Consider the following 13,631-nt stretch of genomic DNA (forward strand, 5'->3'; position numbering starts at 1 on the left):
GGCCAAACAGCCAATTAGTCTCACTCTCTAATTGCCACCCCCTTTTGCCTCTAAAATACCCGTGCAGCATGTCTACAACCGTCTCACCTGTTACTTCTCCAATAACTCTATCCTTGATCCTCTCCAATCTGGCTTCCGTCCTTTCCACTCCACTTAAACTGCCCTGGCCAAAGTCACCAATGATCTTCTCTCAGCCAAATCCAGAGACCACTTCTCCCTCCTAATCCTCCTAGCCTCTCTGCGGCCTTTGACACTGTGGTTCACCCTCTCCTATTGTGCACCCTTGAGACCTTGGGTCTCTCTGACACTGTCCCTTCTTGGTTCACCTCCTACCTCGCTGACCATTTGTTCTCTGTCTCTACCTCTGGTACCACATATCCTCCCATCCATCCTTCCTCTGGGCATTCCCCCAGGGTTCTGTGCTTAGCCCTCTACTCTTTTCTCTGTACACCTTTTCTTTGGGGGAACTCATCGATTCCTTTGGCCTCCAGTATCATCTCTAAGCTGACAACACTCAACACTACATCTCCTCTCCTGATCTCTCCCCTTCCCTCTTTTCTTGGGTGTCCTATTGCCTCTCTGCCATTTCATCCTGGATGTCCGAGTGTTTTCTCAAACTCAACATGGCCAAACAGAACTCATTGTCTTTCCTCCATCTAGAGTCTCCTCCACTACTTCCCTCTCTATCACTGTCAACAACACCACTATCTCCTCTGTTCCCCAACTCTGCTGCCTGGGAGTCATTCCTGACTCTTCCCTCTCCTTTGCCCCCACATTCAATTCCCTATCCTGTCATCTCCAGCTCCACCACATTGCTCGCATCAGACCCTTCCTCTCCCAGGATGCCACCAAAACCATTGTCCACTCACTGATAATCTCTTGCATCAACTACTGCAACCTTCTCCTCACTGGACTCCCCTGTTCCCATCTTGCTCCTCTCCAATCTGTAATCAACACTGCAGATAAACTTATCTTCCTCTCCTGCCGCTCCATATTTGCCTCTCCTCTCTGCCAATCTGTTACAAGTTGCGGTCACGACTTGTTTCCTTCGAGCAGATTACCCAGTCAGGTCGAGGTTACTCCAGGTCTTCTGTTGCTAGGTGATCGGCACGCCTCAGGAAGTGATTTTCATCCTCAGTGCAGCATGATTGGTCCATCCTCCAATTTGTACACACTGGACTGTTTCCGCCTTGCCGACTATAGCGTTCCTGTGGGTTCATTTGGCTCAGCGGCACGAGCAGTATCCTGTCGACTCTGCTGGAAGGATCTCCGTCTCCTCGGTTCTATCTCCCAGCTGCCTCCAGCTCCTGTGGCCTGTCCTACGGCTCCCTAGCTGCACCATCAACTCCCGTACTGTGCTTAGGCTTCCTTATCCCACCTGTGGCTTCCTAGCTGCACTGGCAGTGATGGCCCTCCAAGCTGAATCAGCATTCTTGGCAGGTCAGTGGACGCTAATTTGTACACAATTTTATACACAAACTTGTACACAAACTAATGTATTGTCCATCAGGACTTTGGATGCTAGTTTGTAGCAACCTGTACACAAACTTGAACTCAAACCTATGTATTTTCCGTCAGGACTGTGGATGCTAATTTGTACACAAACCAGTCCACAAACTTGCACTCAATTCTGTGTATTGTCCATCAGGACTTTGGACGCTAATTTGTACACTAACTTGTACTCAAACTTTTGTACTGTCCGTCAGGATTATGGGCCTAATTCAGACACGCTCGCGAGTGCTGAGCGCTTGCAAAAGGGGTCGATGTTAGCCCAGTGCGCATGCGCATGACGGAGGCGGCTCCGTCGTGCGCATGCGCGAGACCCGGATAGCAACGGGCAAGCCGTCGCTATGGGTCTCGCTACAAATGGGGCATGCTGTCGATGGTGAGTGACAGCACGCCCCCTTTGGTGGGCGTGCCGGGGGCATGGCTGGCCAGACGGAGGCGTTCCCATGGGAACGCCTACCATCTGGTGCCGGCCCCACTGACATCACAAGTGATGTCAGTGGGAGTGCTTTCGACTCTGATAGAGCCGAAAGCACTCCAGGGCTTGCGGCAATGAGACCCTACCACAAGGGTCTCATCGCAAGCCCGATGGTCGCAATGGTCTTGACCATCGCGACCATCTTCCTGGCCACTCGCTATAGCTGTGGGTGGTCACCCACAGCTATGCAAGAGGCCAAGAGGCCGCTCTAAAAATTCAGAGGGATGGTCCTGATTCAGAGCAAGCACTCTGTCAGAGCGTCCGGCTCTGAATCAGGGTCTATGGATGCTAATTTCTACACAAACCTGAACACTAATTTGTACTCAAACTTACGTACTGTCTGTCAGGACTTTGGATGCTAAGTTGTACACTAACTCGTACTCTACTCTATGTACTGTTTATCAGGATATTGTATCTAGTTCAGTGCTCAAGCCACTACCTGAATATCGGCTCTCAAAGCCAAATCAATTGTCAAACTCTTCAGCGCGGATTCTAAGCTGCAACATCGGCTCTCAAAGCCAAATCAATTGTCAAACTGTTCAGTACGGATTCTAAGCCACAACATTGGCTCTCCAAGCCAAATCAATTATCAAACTGTTCAGCATCGGCTCCAAGCCACACCATCGGCTCTCAAAGCCAAATCAATTGTCAAACTCTTCAGCATCGGCTCCAAGCTGCACCACCGGCTCTCAAAGCCAACTCAAATATCTTCCCCTTCAGTACGGGCCTCAGGCTGCCTTCTCTACTCTTATAACCATACCACATTTACTACCAACAGCATCTTGAACCAACTTCTTGCCACATCGATAGTGTACCACCTCCTGTTCTGGATCTATACTCATATGTACTATCCACGATTTAGTCACCATTCCTACTGTTGCTCTCACCATTGAATCCTTTTGCTCCTCCATGTGAATTACTACTACCTCAAGCTATAAGTCCAGACAGCCGCCTAAGTACCGGTGAACGTGTCCCAGTTCTAAGGGAACAATGGGCGGTTGTTATTGGCAGAAGATCTCGCTAGCCTGGTTCTAGACTTTTCACATGGAGTAGGCATTGGGTATCATAGCACCCATGTAGTCTACCTCACCCTCTTGCACTCCTCAATTCTCTCACCCCTGCTTCTGCCCTTAGCTCCCCATACACTGGTTCACTCCTTATGTCTTCCATTTGTTGCCTCCTTCCCTTAAGACTGTAGGCTCCATAAGTAGGGCCCTCCTGTTTTCACTGCCTACTTCTCTGGCACACCAGCTACATGCTACACCTCCTCCTTAGGCTTTCTGCCCCTGGAGTCCACTCCTACAAACTAGACCCATTTTATGCGCCCATGCCACTGGCTATAGTTTTCAGCTTATGCTGAGTATTTCCATTGTACCCCTTGCATCAGTGGCTGTGTTGAGATTTGTAGTGCTAATTGTTACTTGTCCACTGTATAGTATTGTACTGTTTTACCCTGTACTGTCTTATTGTTTTGCCCTATGTACAGTGCTGTGGATTACGTTTGGCATCCAATGTATAAAGTTTAGTAATAATCAGCAGCGGCTCTTGCCCTCTTACCTGAGGGGGGCTCTGCTCTTGCTGCTACTCTGGCCATGGCCGGCCGGGTCCTGGCACCTGCGCAATGAATCTGGCAGGTGCCGGGACCTGCATACGCGCATGAGCGGCGGTGGTGCCGTCCATGCGCATAACATCGGCTTCTGGGGGCTACATTGGTTGCAGCCCAGAGTAGGGCAGCCCAAAAGGCAGAGCAAAGACTTCCACTGGAGGCTGCTCTCTGCTAATTGCAGCCCGGACTGGAAGTCCTAGGGGGAGGAGACACCTCCCCCTGGGGCTGCCCGTCCTTTGCATGACTGGCAGGTGGCGCTTCCAATGGGAAGCCACATCCAGTCACAGTGAAGCCAGTGCAGTCACAGACTGCAACTGGCTCACTAAAGTAGCAGAATTTACTGGGGGGGGGGGGCTGCAGCCCCACAGCCCCTAGGTAAAATCCACCACTGGTAATAATAAAAATATATCAGCTGATCAGCCCAATACCTCTATAGCGTGTACCTGGCTTAAACTACCTATATTTTAACTGCAATGGTTGTAAAGGCTGATTATTGGTGTGTGCTAACTAAGGAAAAGTGACTTGCAGACTGTTATATTGTTATATCATTAAATGATAAATGATATGTTATACTCACTGCACACTATTGTAAAACAAATAGATTGAAGAATAAATAGTACAGAAAGAAAGAGAATGCTGGGGATCATCACATGAGTCATATAGATCATAAAAAAAGGGAATGTAATAAGAGCCTGATTCAGCAAGGCACGCACGCACCCGTCTGCTGTGAGAATATGCTAATGAATGCATACGCAATCGCAGCACAAGGGACAAACGCCCAGCAATATATAATGCTGTCCCCTTTGACCTCAGTAATGTCCGTACTGATGTGCAAGGCTGAGTAAACATCGGGAACATCGAGGAACAGCAGAGCTGCACACAGTCTAAAGGTAGACCTGATCCTGCCACAGGAGTTGAGAGATTCCTGCATGTAGAGAGACGCCCGGCTGCGTGCGGCACCTCAGTGGCTAATTTATGCACGCCCCTGCAACGGCGTTGCAATGCACTGGCATGCCTGCGTTCGCCCGACCATTTTCCATCACCACCCACAAATGGCACTTCCTGTCAATCACTCTGCCTTGGGTCTGCGTAGCCTCTGCTCATGCAGTTCCCATCGCAGATGATAGTTCTCGCACGCGCATTGCAATGCATGCGCAGTGCGGCAACAACGGCCACGTGCGTGCGTTCCCTCTTTTGCGTTCCTTGCTGAATCAGACCCTAAGCTCACATGCTTCTGAGTGTGCCAACCCAACGCCATGACAGCTTGAGGAGAGGCACAAGCAGTGTAGGATAGTGTAACATAATAATGGCGTTTGAGGAAGGTGTGTGTGGGAGTTGGTAGAGGACGGGAAAATAGCGGATAATTCTCAGAACAAGACTTCCAGGTAATATTACCAGCCTTTCAAAAATATATAAAAAAAAAATTAAGGTTTAAAATAATGCATCAGTTTACAAACTTTAATTGACTTCAAGAGAGCAGTCTGTCTGAGAGGGTAATTTACAAGTAAAACCCATTTAGTGAGAGATGAACAGATACAAATATACTCAAAATAAATGTGTAGAATAAAATTAGACCTTCATACATGATTCATGGCATTTAGTCATAGCATGAATGAGGAGTCACATAAGTTGGATATGGAAGACCAATAGTTTCTGTGTACAATAGATGTGTATATAAACTTGAATCATGGTATACAAATCAATATTTTCCTGTAACGTATATCACACTTTCCGTGTTTGCATTAATATTGTTATTGTTCATTAGCCTAAGCAAAAAAGAAAAATACATCTAAATGTTTAGAATATATTTAAAAATGGGTAATCATGAATTTGACAGCTCTACTCTTCATAATAGTAATTCTTGCTTATTTCCCCATCTGCTGGACAACTTAGGTCAGTTATCTGACACTGCTCTGTCTCCTCTGTTATCCTTGAATTGTTGCTCCAGCCAGATTTCTTCCTCAGTCCCTAAACACCAGCTACTCTGCTACTGTATCTTCTCTCCTATTACAGATCACTTCACACACAAAGAAGCCACTAGACAGGAGAAGCTAACAGAGTGGGGGCTGATGTAGGGGTGACTAGGGAGGTCCTGGGGTCCTTTTGACAGAGCAGGATACTGGAGTCCAGATGACTGATCAGGGTGCTGGAGTCCAGGTAACAGAGTAGGATGCTGGAGTCCAGGTGACAGAGCAGTGTGTTAGTGCTTGGGTGACAGGAATGGGTGTTGAAATAGGGGTGGCAGAGGCGGGTATTGGTGACCAGATGACAGAGTATGTTTCTGGTGTAGAAGTGACAGAACAGGGTGCTGGATTCCAGGTGACATAGCAAAGTGATGGATTCCACATGACAGAGCAAGGTGGTGGAGTCCATGTGGTAGAGTAGGTTTTTTTTTGTAGGGGTGACAGAGCAGGGTTCTGGTGTAGGACTGACATAGTAGGGTGCTGTAGTTCAGATGACAGAGCAGTATGCTGGAGTCCAGGTGACAGAATATGGTGCTGGAGTTCATATGACAGAATATGGTGCTGGAGTCCATATGACAGAGTAGGGTGCTGGAGTCCATATGACAGAATATGGTGCTGGAGTCCATATGACAGAGTAGGGTGCTGGAGTCCATATGACAGAATAGGATGCTGGAGTCCATATGACAGAATATGGTGCTGGAGTATAGGTGACAGAGTAGGGTGCTGGAGTCCATATGACAGAATATGGTGCTGGAGTATAGGTGACAGAGTAGGGTGCTGGAGTCCATATGACAGAATATGGTGCTGGAGTATAGGTGACAGAGTAGGGTGCTGGAGTCCATATGACAGAATATGGTGCTGGAGTATAGGTGACAGAGTAGGGTGCTGGAGTCAGATGCAGTCAATATCCCAATAATCGGGATGCCCGCGCTTAGAATACTCACCCTGGCATCCCGACGGTAAGTACTAGGGTTAGGTTAAGCACTAGGGGGAGGGCTGGGTTAGGCACTGACGGGGAAGGGTTGGGTTTAGGCTGCGGGATGGGGAGGTTAGGTTTAGGCACTAGGAGGGAGGTTTAGGCAGTGGGGAGGGTTAGGGAGAAGGGGAAGGTTAGGATACCGACCGTCAGGTATCGGTATCCTAACACTGTCAGGATGCCGGCGTCTGTATTATAAGCGCTGGCATCCTGTACCCAACCTGTTGGAGTACAGGTGACAGAGCAGAGCGCTGGAGTCCAGGTGACAGAGCAAGGCGCTGGAGTCCAGGAGACAGAGCAGGGTGCTGGAGTCCAGGTGACAGAGCAGGGTGCTGGAGTCCAGGTGACAGAGCAGGGTGCTGGAGTCCAGGAGACAGAGCAGGGTGCTGGAGTCCATGAGACAGAGCAGGGTGCTGGAGTCCAGGACACAGAGCAGGGTGCTGGAGTCCAGGTGACAGAGCAGGGTGCTGTAGTCCAGGAGACAGAGCAGGGTGCTGGAGTCCAGGTGACAGAGCAGGGTGCTGGAGTCCAGGTGACAGAGCAGGGTGCTGTAGTCCAGGAGACAGAGCAGGGTGCTGGAGTCCAGGTGACAGAGCAGGGTACTGTAGTCCAGGAGACAGAGCAGGGTGCTGGAGTCCAGGTGACAGAGCAGGGTGCTGGAGTCCAGGTGACAGAGCAGGGTGCTGTAGTCCAGGTGACAGAGCAGGGCGCTGGAGTACAGGTGACAGAGCAGGGCGCTGGAGTACAGGTGACAGAGCAGGATGCTGGAGTCCAGGTGACAGAGCAGGGCGCTGGAGTACAGGTGACAGAGCAGGGCGCTGGAGTACAGGTGACAGAGTAGGGTGCTGGAGTCCAGGTGACAGAGCAGGGAGCTGGAGTCCAGGTGACAGAGCAGGGCGCTGGAGTACAGGTGACAGAGCAGGGCGCTGGAGTCCAGATGACAGAGTATGGCGATGGAGTACAGGTGACAGAACAGGGCGCTGGAGTCCAGGTGATAGAGCAGGGCGCTGGAGTACAGGTGACAGAGTAGGGCACTGAAGTCAAGATGACAGAGTAGGGTGCAGGAGTACAGGTGTCTAGGTGCCAAAGTAAAATAGTAGTGTGCTGGTGTGTTGAATAACACCATATACTTATGATAAACCTTTAGAACCATTACCCAGATATTCATGTATAATAGCTGCCTCTCCCTTAAAGATAAATATCTTTACCGGTACTTGGATGTTGAGAGGACTTCAGCCTGGGTACTAGAAGTTTGTCACAGATTGGTACTATTAACAAATGACAAATGGGACACTAAACCAGGTCTAATAAAGGATACTCCAATGTACTAGGCCAGTGGTTCCCAAACATTCATGAATCACGGCACCCTAGAGTAGTGGTTTGCAAACTGGGTGCCTCAACATTTTTTTCATAGTACCCCTAAGCCAAAAGTTTGCTATTGAGACATTCAGAAAAAAAATGTGCTTATCTGTCTCGCGAGGCACCCAGTTTGGGAACCACTGTACTAGGCAATAGAGTAGGTCATAAGAAGCAGAATAAATGTGTGAAATAAATTAGATAACAATATGGGGGGGACATGGCCTGGCAGCCATTGAGACCAGACATGTTTGCAATGGTCTCCTAACCTGTGACCCATTTTACTGCGGCTGCTCTGTCTGCAGCCACGACTGCGGCACACTCAGAGGCCCCCTCTCCCTCCTCATTTAAGCAGGTTGTAAACCCTGCTCACCGGAACTCCTGCCCTGGAATGCTGGAGGGGTGTACTAGATACTGTAATTCCTGGGCACTTAATTACCTACCTGGCAGTCTCCATTCAGGCTCAGCTGGAGCTGCGCTGCAGATTAGATCCCTGCATGTGTGCCCTGGGGAGTTGGTGAGTGGCCTCCCTTATTTGACCCTGCTACTCTATTTACCCCTATACAAATTAAAGGGTTCAGCCCATTGAGATCCCCACAGTTTCTATTAACAGAGTTACAGCTATTATATGCCTTTCTAAGAGTTATATTTCTGCAAGCCCATATTATAGGCACTGTGTCTCCACCTTGTGGCTGAAACATAAAGTCTCCATAAAACATAAAACATTGGCTATATTTCTACTATAAATATAGTGTCCTTTAATTCTGTATTATTACAGTGTGTGATGTTCTGGTTTTGTTTTGGACCCGAGGTGGTAATAGGAGCAGACACTGAAGCAGACTTAAATGAAAATGTGGAACTTTTAATGAGTGGTTTAGTAGACATGAATATTTCAAAAATAAAAGTCCAGATACAGCACTAAAGGGCACTTGGGAACTGTAGTGAGACAAATGGGAAAAAGTCCAGGTAGTGATAGGCAGGAGACAGTCCAGTATACAGGTATTGTGAGCTGAAGTGAAATGCAGGCTGAGATATTATCCAGCAGACTGCAAGTGGAGGCAAGGTGCAGGGTGACAGGAGACTGTGGGCCTGATTCAGACCCGGTCGCAAGCGCTGAGCGCTCGCAACTGGGTCGATGGTGGTCCAGAGCGCATGCACACGACGGAGCCGGCTCCGTCCGATGAAGCATGGCGCAAACCTTATCGATGGTACTATGAGCCGCAGGTTCCGAGTGGATAACCAGACTTGGTCTCCAACTTGCATGCATGGCACCTTCCTACGTTTCTTATCTGCCTGAAGTTTGTAGCGAGAGAACGCCTTCTCCAAGTCAGCACGTACTTGAGTCCAAATTGACGCGAATCTCCGTACAGTATCCTCCACGGCTGGCACATCAAAGATAGCAGGCTTTGAAACTCAGGAACCCGAGGATGAAGGCCGTAAACAACCTGGAATGGAGTTTGATTTGTGGAAGAATGAAAGAAAGCATTATGTGCAAATTCAGCCCAGGGCAGAAAATCAGACCAGTTGTCTTGAGATGACAACATGAAAATCCTCAGAAAGGTCTCAAGGTCCTGATTAACCCTCTCTGTAGATCCATTGCTTTGTGGATGATAGGCTGTGGAGAAGTTTAGCTTCACTTGCAGAACTGAACATAGAGATCTCCAGAATCTTGCCACAAATTGAGCACCACGATCTGAGACTATTTCAGCAGGAAGTCCATGGAGACGAAATATGTGTTGGACGAACAGATGAGCCAAGTCAGGAGCAGTAGGCAGTTTCTTTAGAGGGACATAATGGGCCATTTTCGAAAATCGGTCTACCACGACCCAGATGGCAGTGTAACCCTGAGAGCTCGGTAAATCCGGTACGAAGTCCATGTAGAGATGCGTCCATGGACGTGATGGAATAGGCAGGGGCAACAACTCGCCAGCTGGGGCTTGACATGAAGATTTATGCTGAGCACATGAGGTACATGAAGAAATAAATTCCAACACATCAGCCTTCATGGATGGCCACCAGTAGCCGCTTTTTAAATGTTCCATAGTCTTCCGAGTACCTGAGTGACCTGCAAAGCGAGAGGAATGAGCCCAGGTGAGGAGCTGCTTCTTTAACACAAGGGTCTTCCCAGTAGGGCTCTGTAATTGTATGGTGGCAAACACTTTTGACTCCAGCACAGGGGCACTACATCGGATCTCTGAATTTCTGAATTGTCATTACAGAGGAGGGATCTGGAAAGAGCATCTGCTTTCTGATTAAGAGCTCCAGATCGGAAGGTCAGGGTAAACTGGAAACGAGCAAATAATATTGCCCATCGGGCCAGACGGGGGCTCACACACTGGATATTTTTGAGGAAGAGGAGGTTCCTATGGTCAGTGAAGACAGTGAAGGGAAATTTAGCCCCTTCCAGCAGGTATCTCCACTCTTTTAGCGCCAACTTCACTGCCAAAAGTTCTTGTTCGCCTATAGCATAGTTCCTTTCGGCAGGAGAAAATTTCTTAGAGAAAAACCCACATGGATGAACTCGATAGTCTTCATAACGCTGGGATAGGACCGCTCCCACTGCTTCTGATGATGCATCAACCTCCAATATCTGGTTGTCTTAGAACTTGGGCTGTAATAAAAGCTTGTTTCAAAAGCTGGAAGGCTGTCTCTGCCTCAGGTGACCATAGTGCAGGATTAGCGCCTTTACGGGCGAGGGCCGTAATGGGAGCCATCAATGATGAAAATCCCTTGATAAAGCGTCTATAGTAGTTGGCGAATCCGAGTAGTCTCTGGATGGCTTTCAAGGTTTGAGGTCGAGACCAATCCAGAATCGACTGCATTTTTTGGGGTCCATTTCTAAACTGGAGCCAGAGATGATATAACCAAGGAATGGCACACTGGGTACACTAAAGAAAAATTTCTCCAATTTGCATTAGAGGTGGTTCTTCCTCAGACGGGATAGTACTTCTTTCACATTTTTATGATGTTCCTATAAAGAAGACGAGAAAATCAATATATTGTTCAGATAGACAACATATAATAAGTCCCGGAAAATTTCAATAACAAAGCCCTGAAAGACAGCAGGGGCATTGCACAACCCGAAAGGCAACACAAGGTATTCAAAATGTCCATCTTTGATATTAAAAGCGGTCTTCCATTCATCACCTGTGCGAATACGAATGAGATTATAGGCCCCTCTCAGATCTAACTTGTGATTAGTGGAAGCGGATATCAATTCTTGACCGTTATATCATTAAGACTCTGGTAGTCTATGCATGGTCTTAAGCCGCCGTCCTTTTTGCCAAAAAAGAACCCAGCTCCGGCAGGAGAGGTGGAAGGGCGAATAAATCCTTTCTCCAAATTCTCCTGGATGTATTCGGACATAGCTTTGGTCTCAGGCAAGGATAGGGGATAGGTGCGACCACGAGGTGGCATCTTGTCAGGAAACAAATCGATTGGACAATCCCATTCTCTGTGAGGAGGTAAGACATTTGCCTGTTGTTCGGAAAAGACATCAGTGAACATTTGATACTCCTTAGGAATTGCTGGAGATACTAATGAAACTGTTTTTCTTACAGGTCGTATCTTGGGAAGACAGGATTTCTGACAGTCAGCCCCTCATGAAAGAATTTGCATTGAACACCAGTCTATCCTGGGATTATGTTGGCATAACCAGGGTAGTCCTAGAATGATTTCTTGGGAAGCTTCAGGTATCACTAAGTATTTCAGAGACTCAGAATGGAGTGCTCCAATACGAACTAGTACTGGTCTAGTTTCTTTGGTGACCACTCCATTAGTTAGAGGCCGTCCATCTACAGCGGTCAGGGAAATCGTGTGATTAAGTGATGAGCTAGGAATCTGTAGTTTGTCAACTAAGCTGGAGGTCATGAAATTTCCGGCTGCTCCAGAATCTAGTAAAGCAGTAACGAAGACAGGTTTTGGCTTGAGATCTATGGCTAAGATCATTACGAAATCTTTAGAATTTGAGGACGGGCTCCTTACTCCTAACTTGATGTCCCCAGTGTCAGTTAGGAGTGGGCGTTTCCCGATTTATGGGAACAGGAGGCCACCAGGTGACCCGAATCTCACAGTATAGGCAGAGGTTTTTCAATATCCTTCTCTGACGTTCCTCTTTGGAGAGATGGGTATGGTTCACCTGCATAGGCCCTTCATTCATAGGAGGAAGGGACAGACGGGTAGGCAAGGGAGGGGTAGATGGCCTTGGCCAGTCAGTTCTATGCTTTTCAGCCTGACATTCTCTGAAGTATAGGTCGATCTTATTACAGAGAGAAATCATATCATTTAGGTTAGTAGGAAGTTCACGGGTGACCAGATCATGTTTTAGTCAGTCAGAAAGTCCATGCCAAAAGGCTGAGGTAAGGGCTTCCTCATTCTACTTGAGCTCTGATGCCAAAATCTGAAACTGTACGGCATATTGACTGACGGGATGGATTCCTTGTCTCAGGGTCATGATACCAAACGAGGCTGATACAGTACGCCCAGGTTCATCAAAAATCCTCCTGAATGATGATACAAAGCCTGTATAGTTATCCAGCAGGGAATCTGAATGCTCCCAGAGTGGGGAAGCCCAATCCAAGGCTGGGCCGGACAACAGAGACACAATGTAGGCCACTTTAGTTCTTGCAGTGGGAAAATTATCAGGCTGTAAGGTGAAGTGTATATCACACTGATTCAGGAACCCACGACAGAGCTTAGGGTTGCCGTCAAATTTGTTTGGCATAGGAAGGTGTAAGCAGGGGGATGCCCTGCTTCCTGTATTTCCAGACACAGAAGTGGTTGTGGTTACTGTTACCCCAGGGGTGGATAAGGAGGTTTGCAGATTATCCTATTGTTTAAACATCTCTTGTAGAAACTGAGCCATTTGGTGCTGCATAGCTTTTAGGTTTTCCAAACGATCTGCAATACACCGGAATAAATCCACTCCAGACTCCTGTTCCGTGGCCGGATCCATGGGGCCAGTGCAAACTGTGATGTTTTGGTTTTGTTGTGGACCCGGGGTGGTAATAGGAGCAGACACTGAAGCAGACTTAAATGAAAATGTGGAACTTTTAATGAGTGGTTTAGTAGACATTAAATAAAAGTCCAGATATAGCACTAAAGTGCACTTGGGAACTGTAGTGAGGCAAATGGGAAAAAGTCCAGATAGTGACAGGCAGGAGACAGTCCAGTATACAGGTATTGTGTCCTGAAGTGAAATGCAGGCTGAGTAGATATTATCCAGCGGAGTGCAAGTGGAGGCAAGGTGCAGGGTGACAGGAGACTCAGGTACTCAGGCAAGGGGAAGGTAAATGGAGGGTGCAGGGAAGTCCAGGAGGTTGGAGCAGGCAAGATGTAGCAGGCTAGGTAGCATTTCCAGGAGGCAGGTAATGAGCACAGGAACTCTCAGCTGTCGCTGAGAAACACGTTGCACTGGCAATGAAGAGAGGCAGTGGACCTCCCTAAATACCAAGTGCCATACTGTGACTGGCCGGAGAGAGCACGTGACACACCAGGATTGGGTGACTAGGTCACATGGCCGGAGGCAAGATGGCGGCACCCATGCCAAGTGGAACGGAAGCACCACCAGGCCTCACCAGCCCAGAGTGACAACATGCCCGCACAGAACCATGCACAGCCAATGCCCCTCGCCAAACACCAGCGCCACCGCTAGACGCCCCCCGCCATAGCGACCTCACAGGTATTACCCGTCGACCACCATGCCTGGTCGTGACACAGTATTTATGATCCTCTGTGTTCATTAAC

Source organism: Taudactylus pleione, unplaced genomic scaffold (assembly GCF_031769625.1).
Source record: "Taudactylus pleione unplaced genomic scaffold, aTauple2 ptg000093l, whole genome shotgun sequence".
NCBI classification, from domain to species: domain Eukaryota; kingdom Metazoa; phylum Chordata; class Amphibia; order Anura; family Myobatrachidae; genus Taudactylus; species Taudactylus pleione.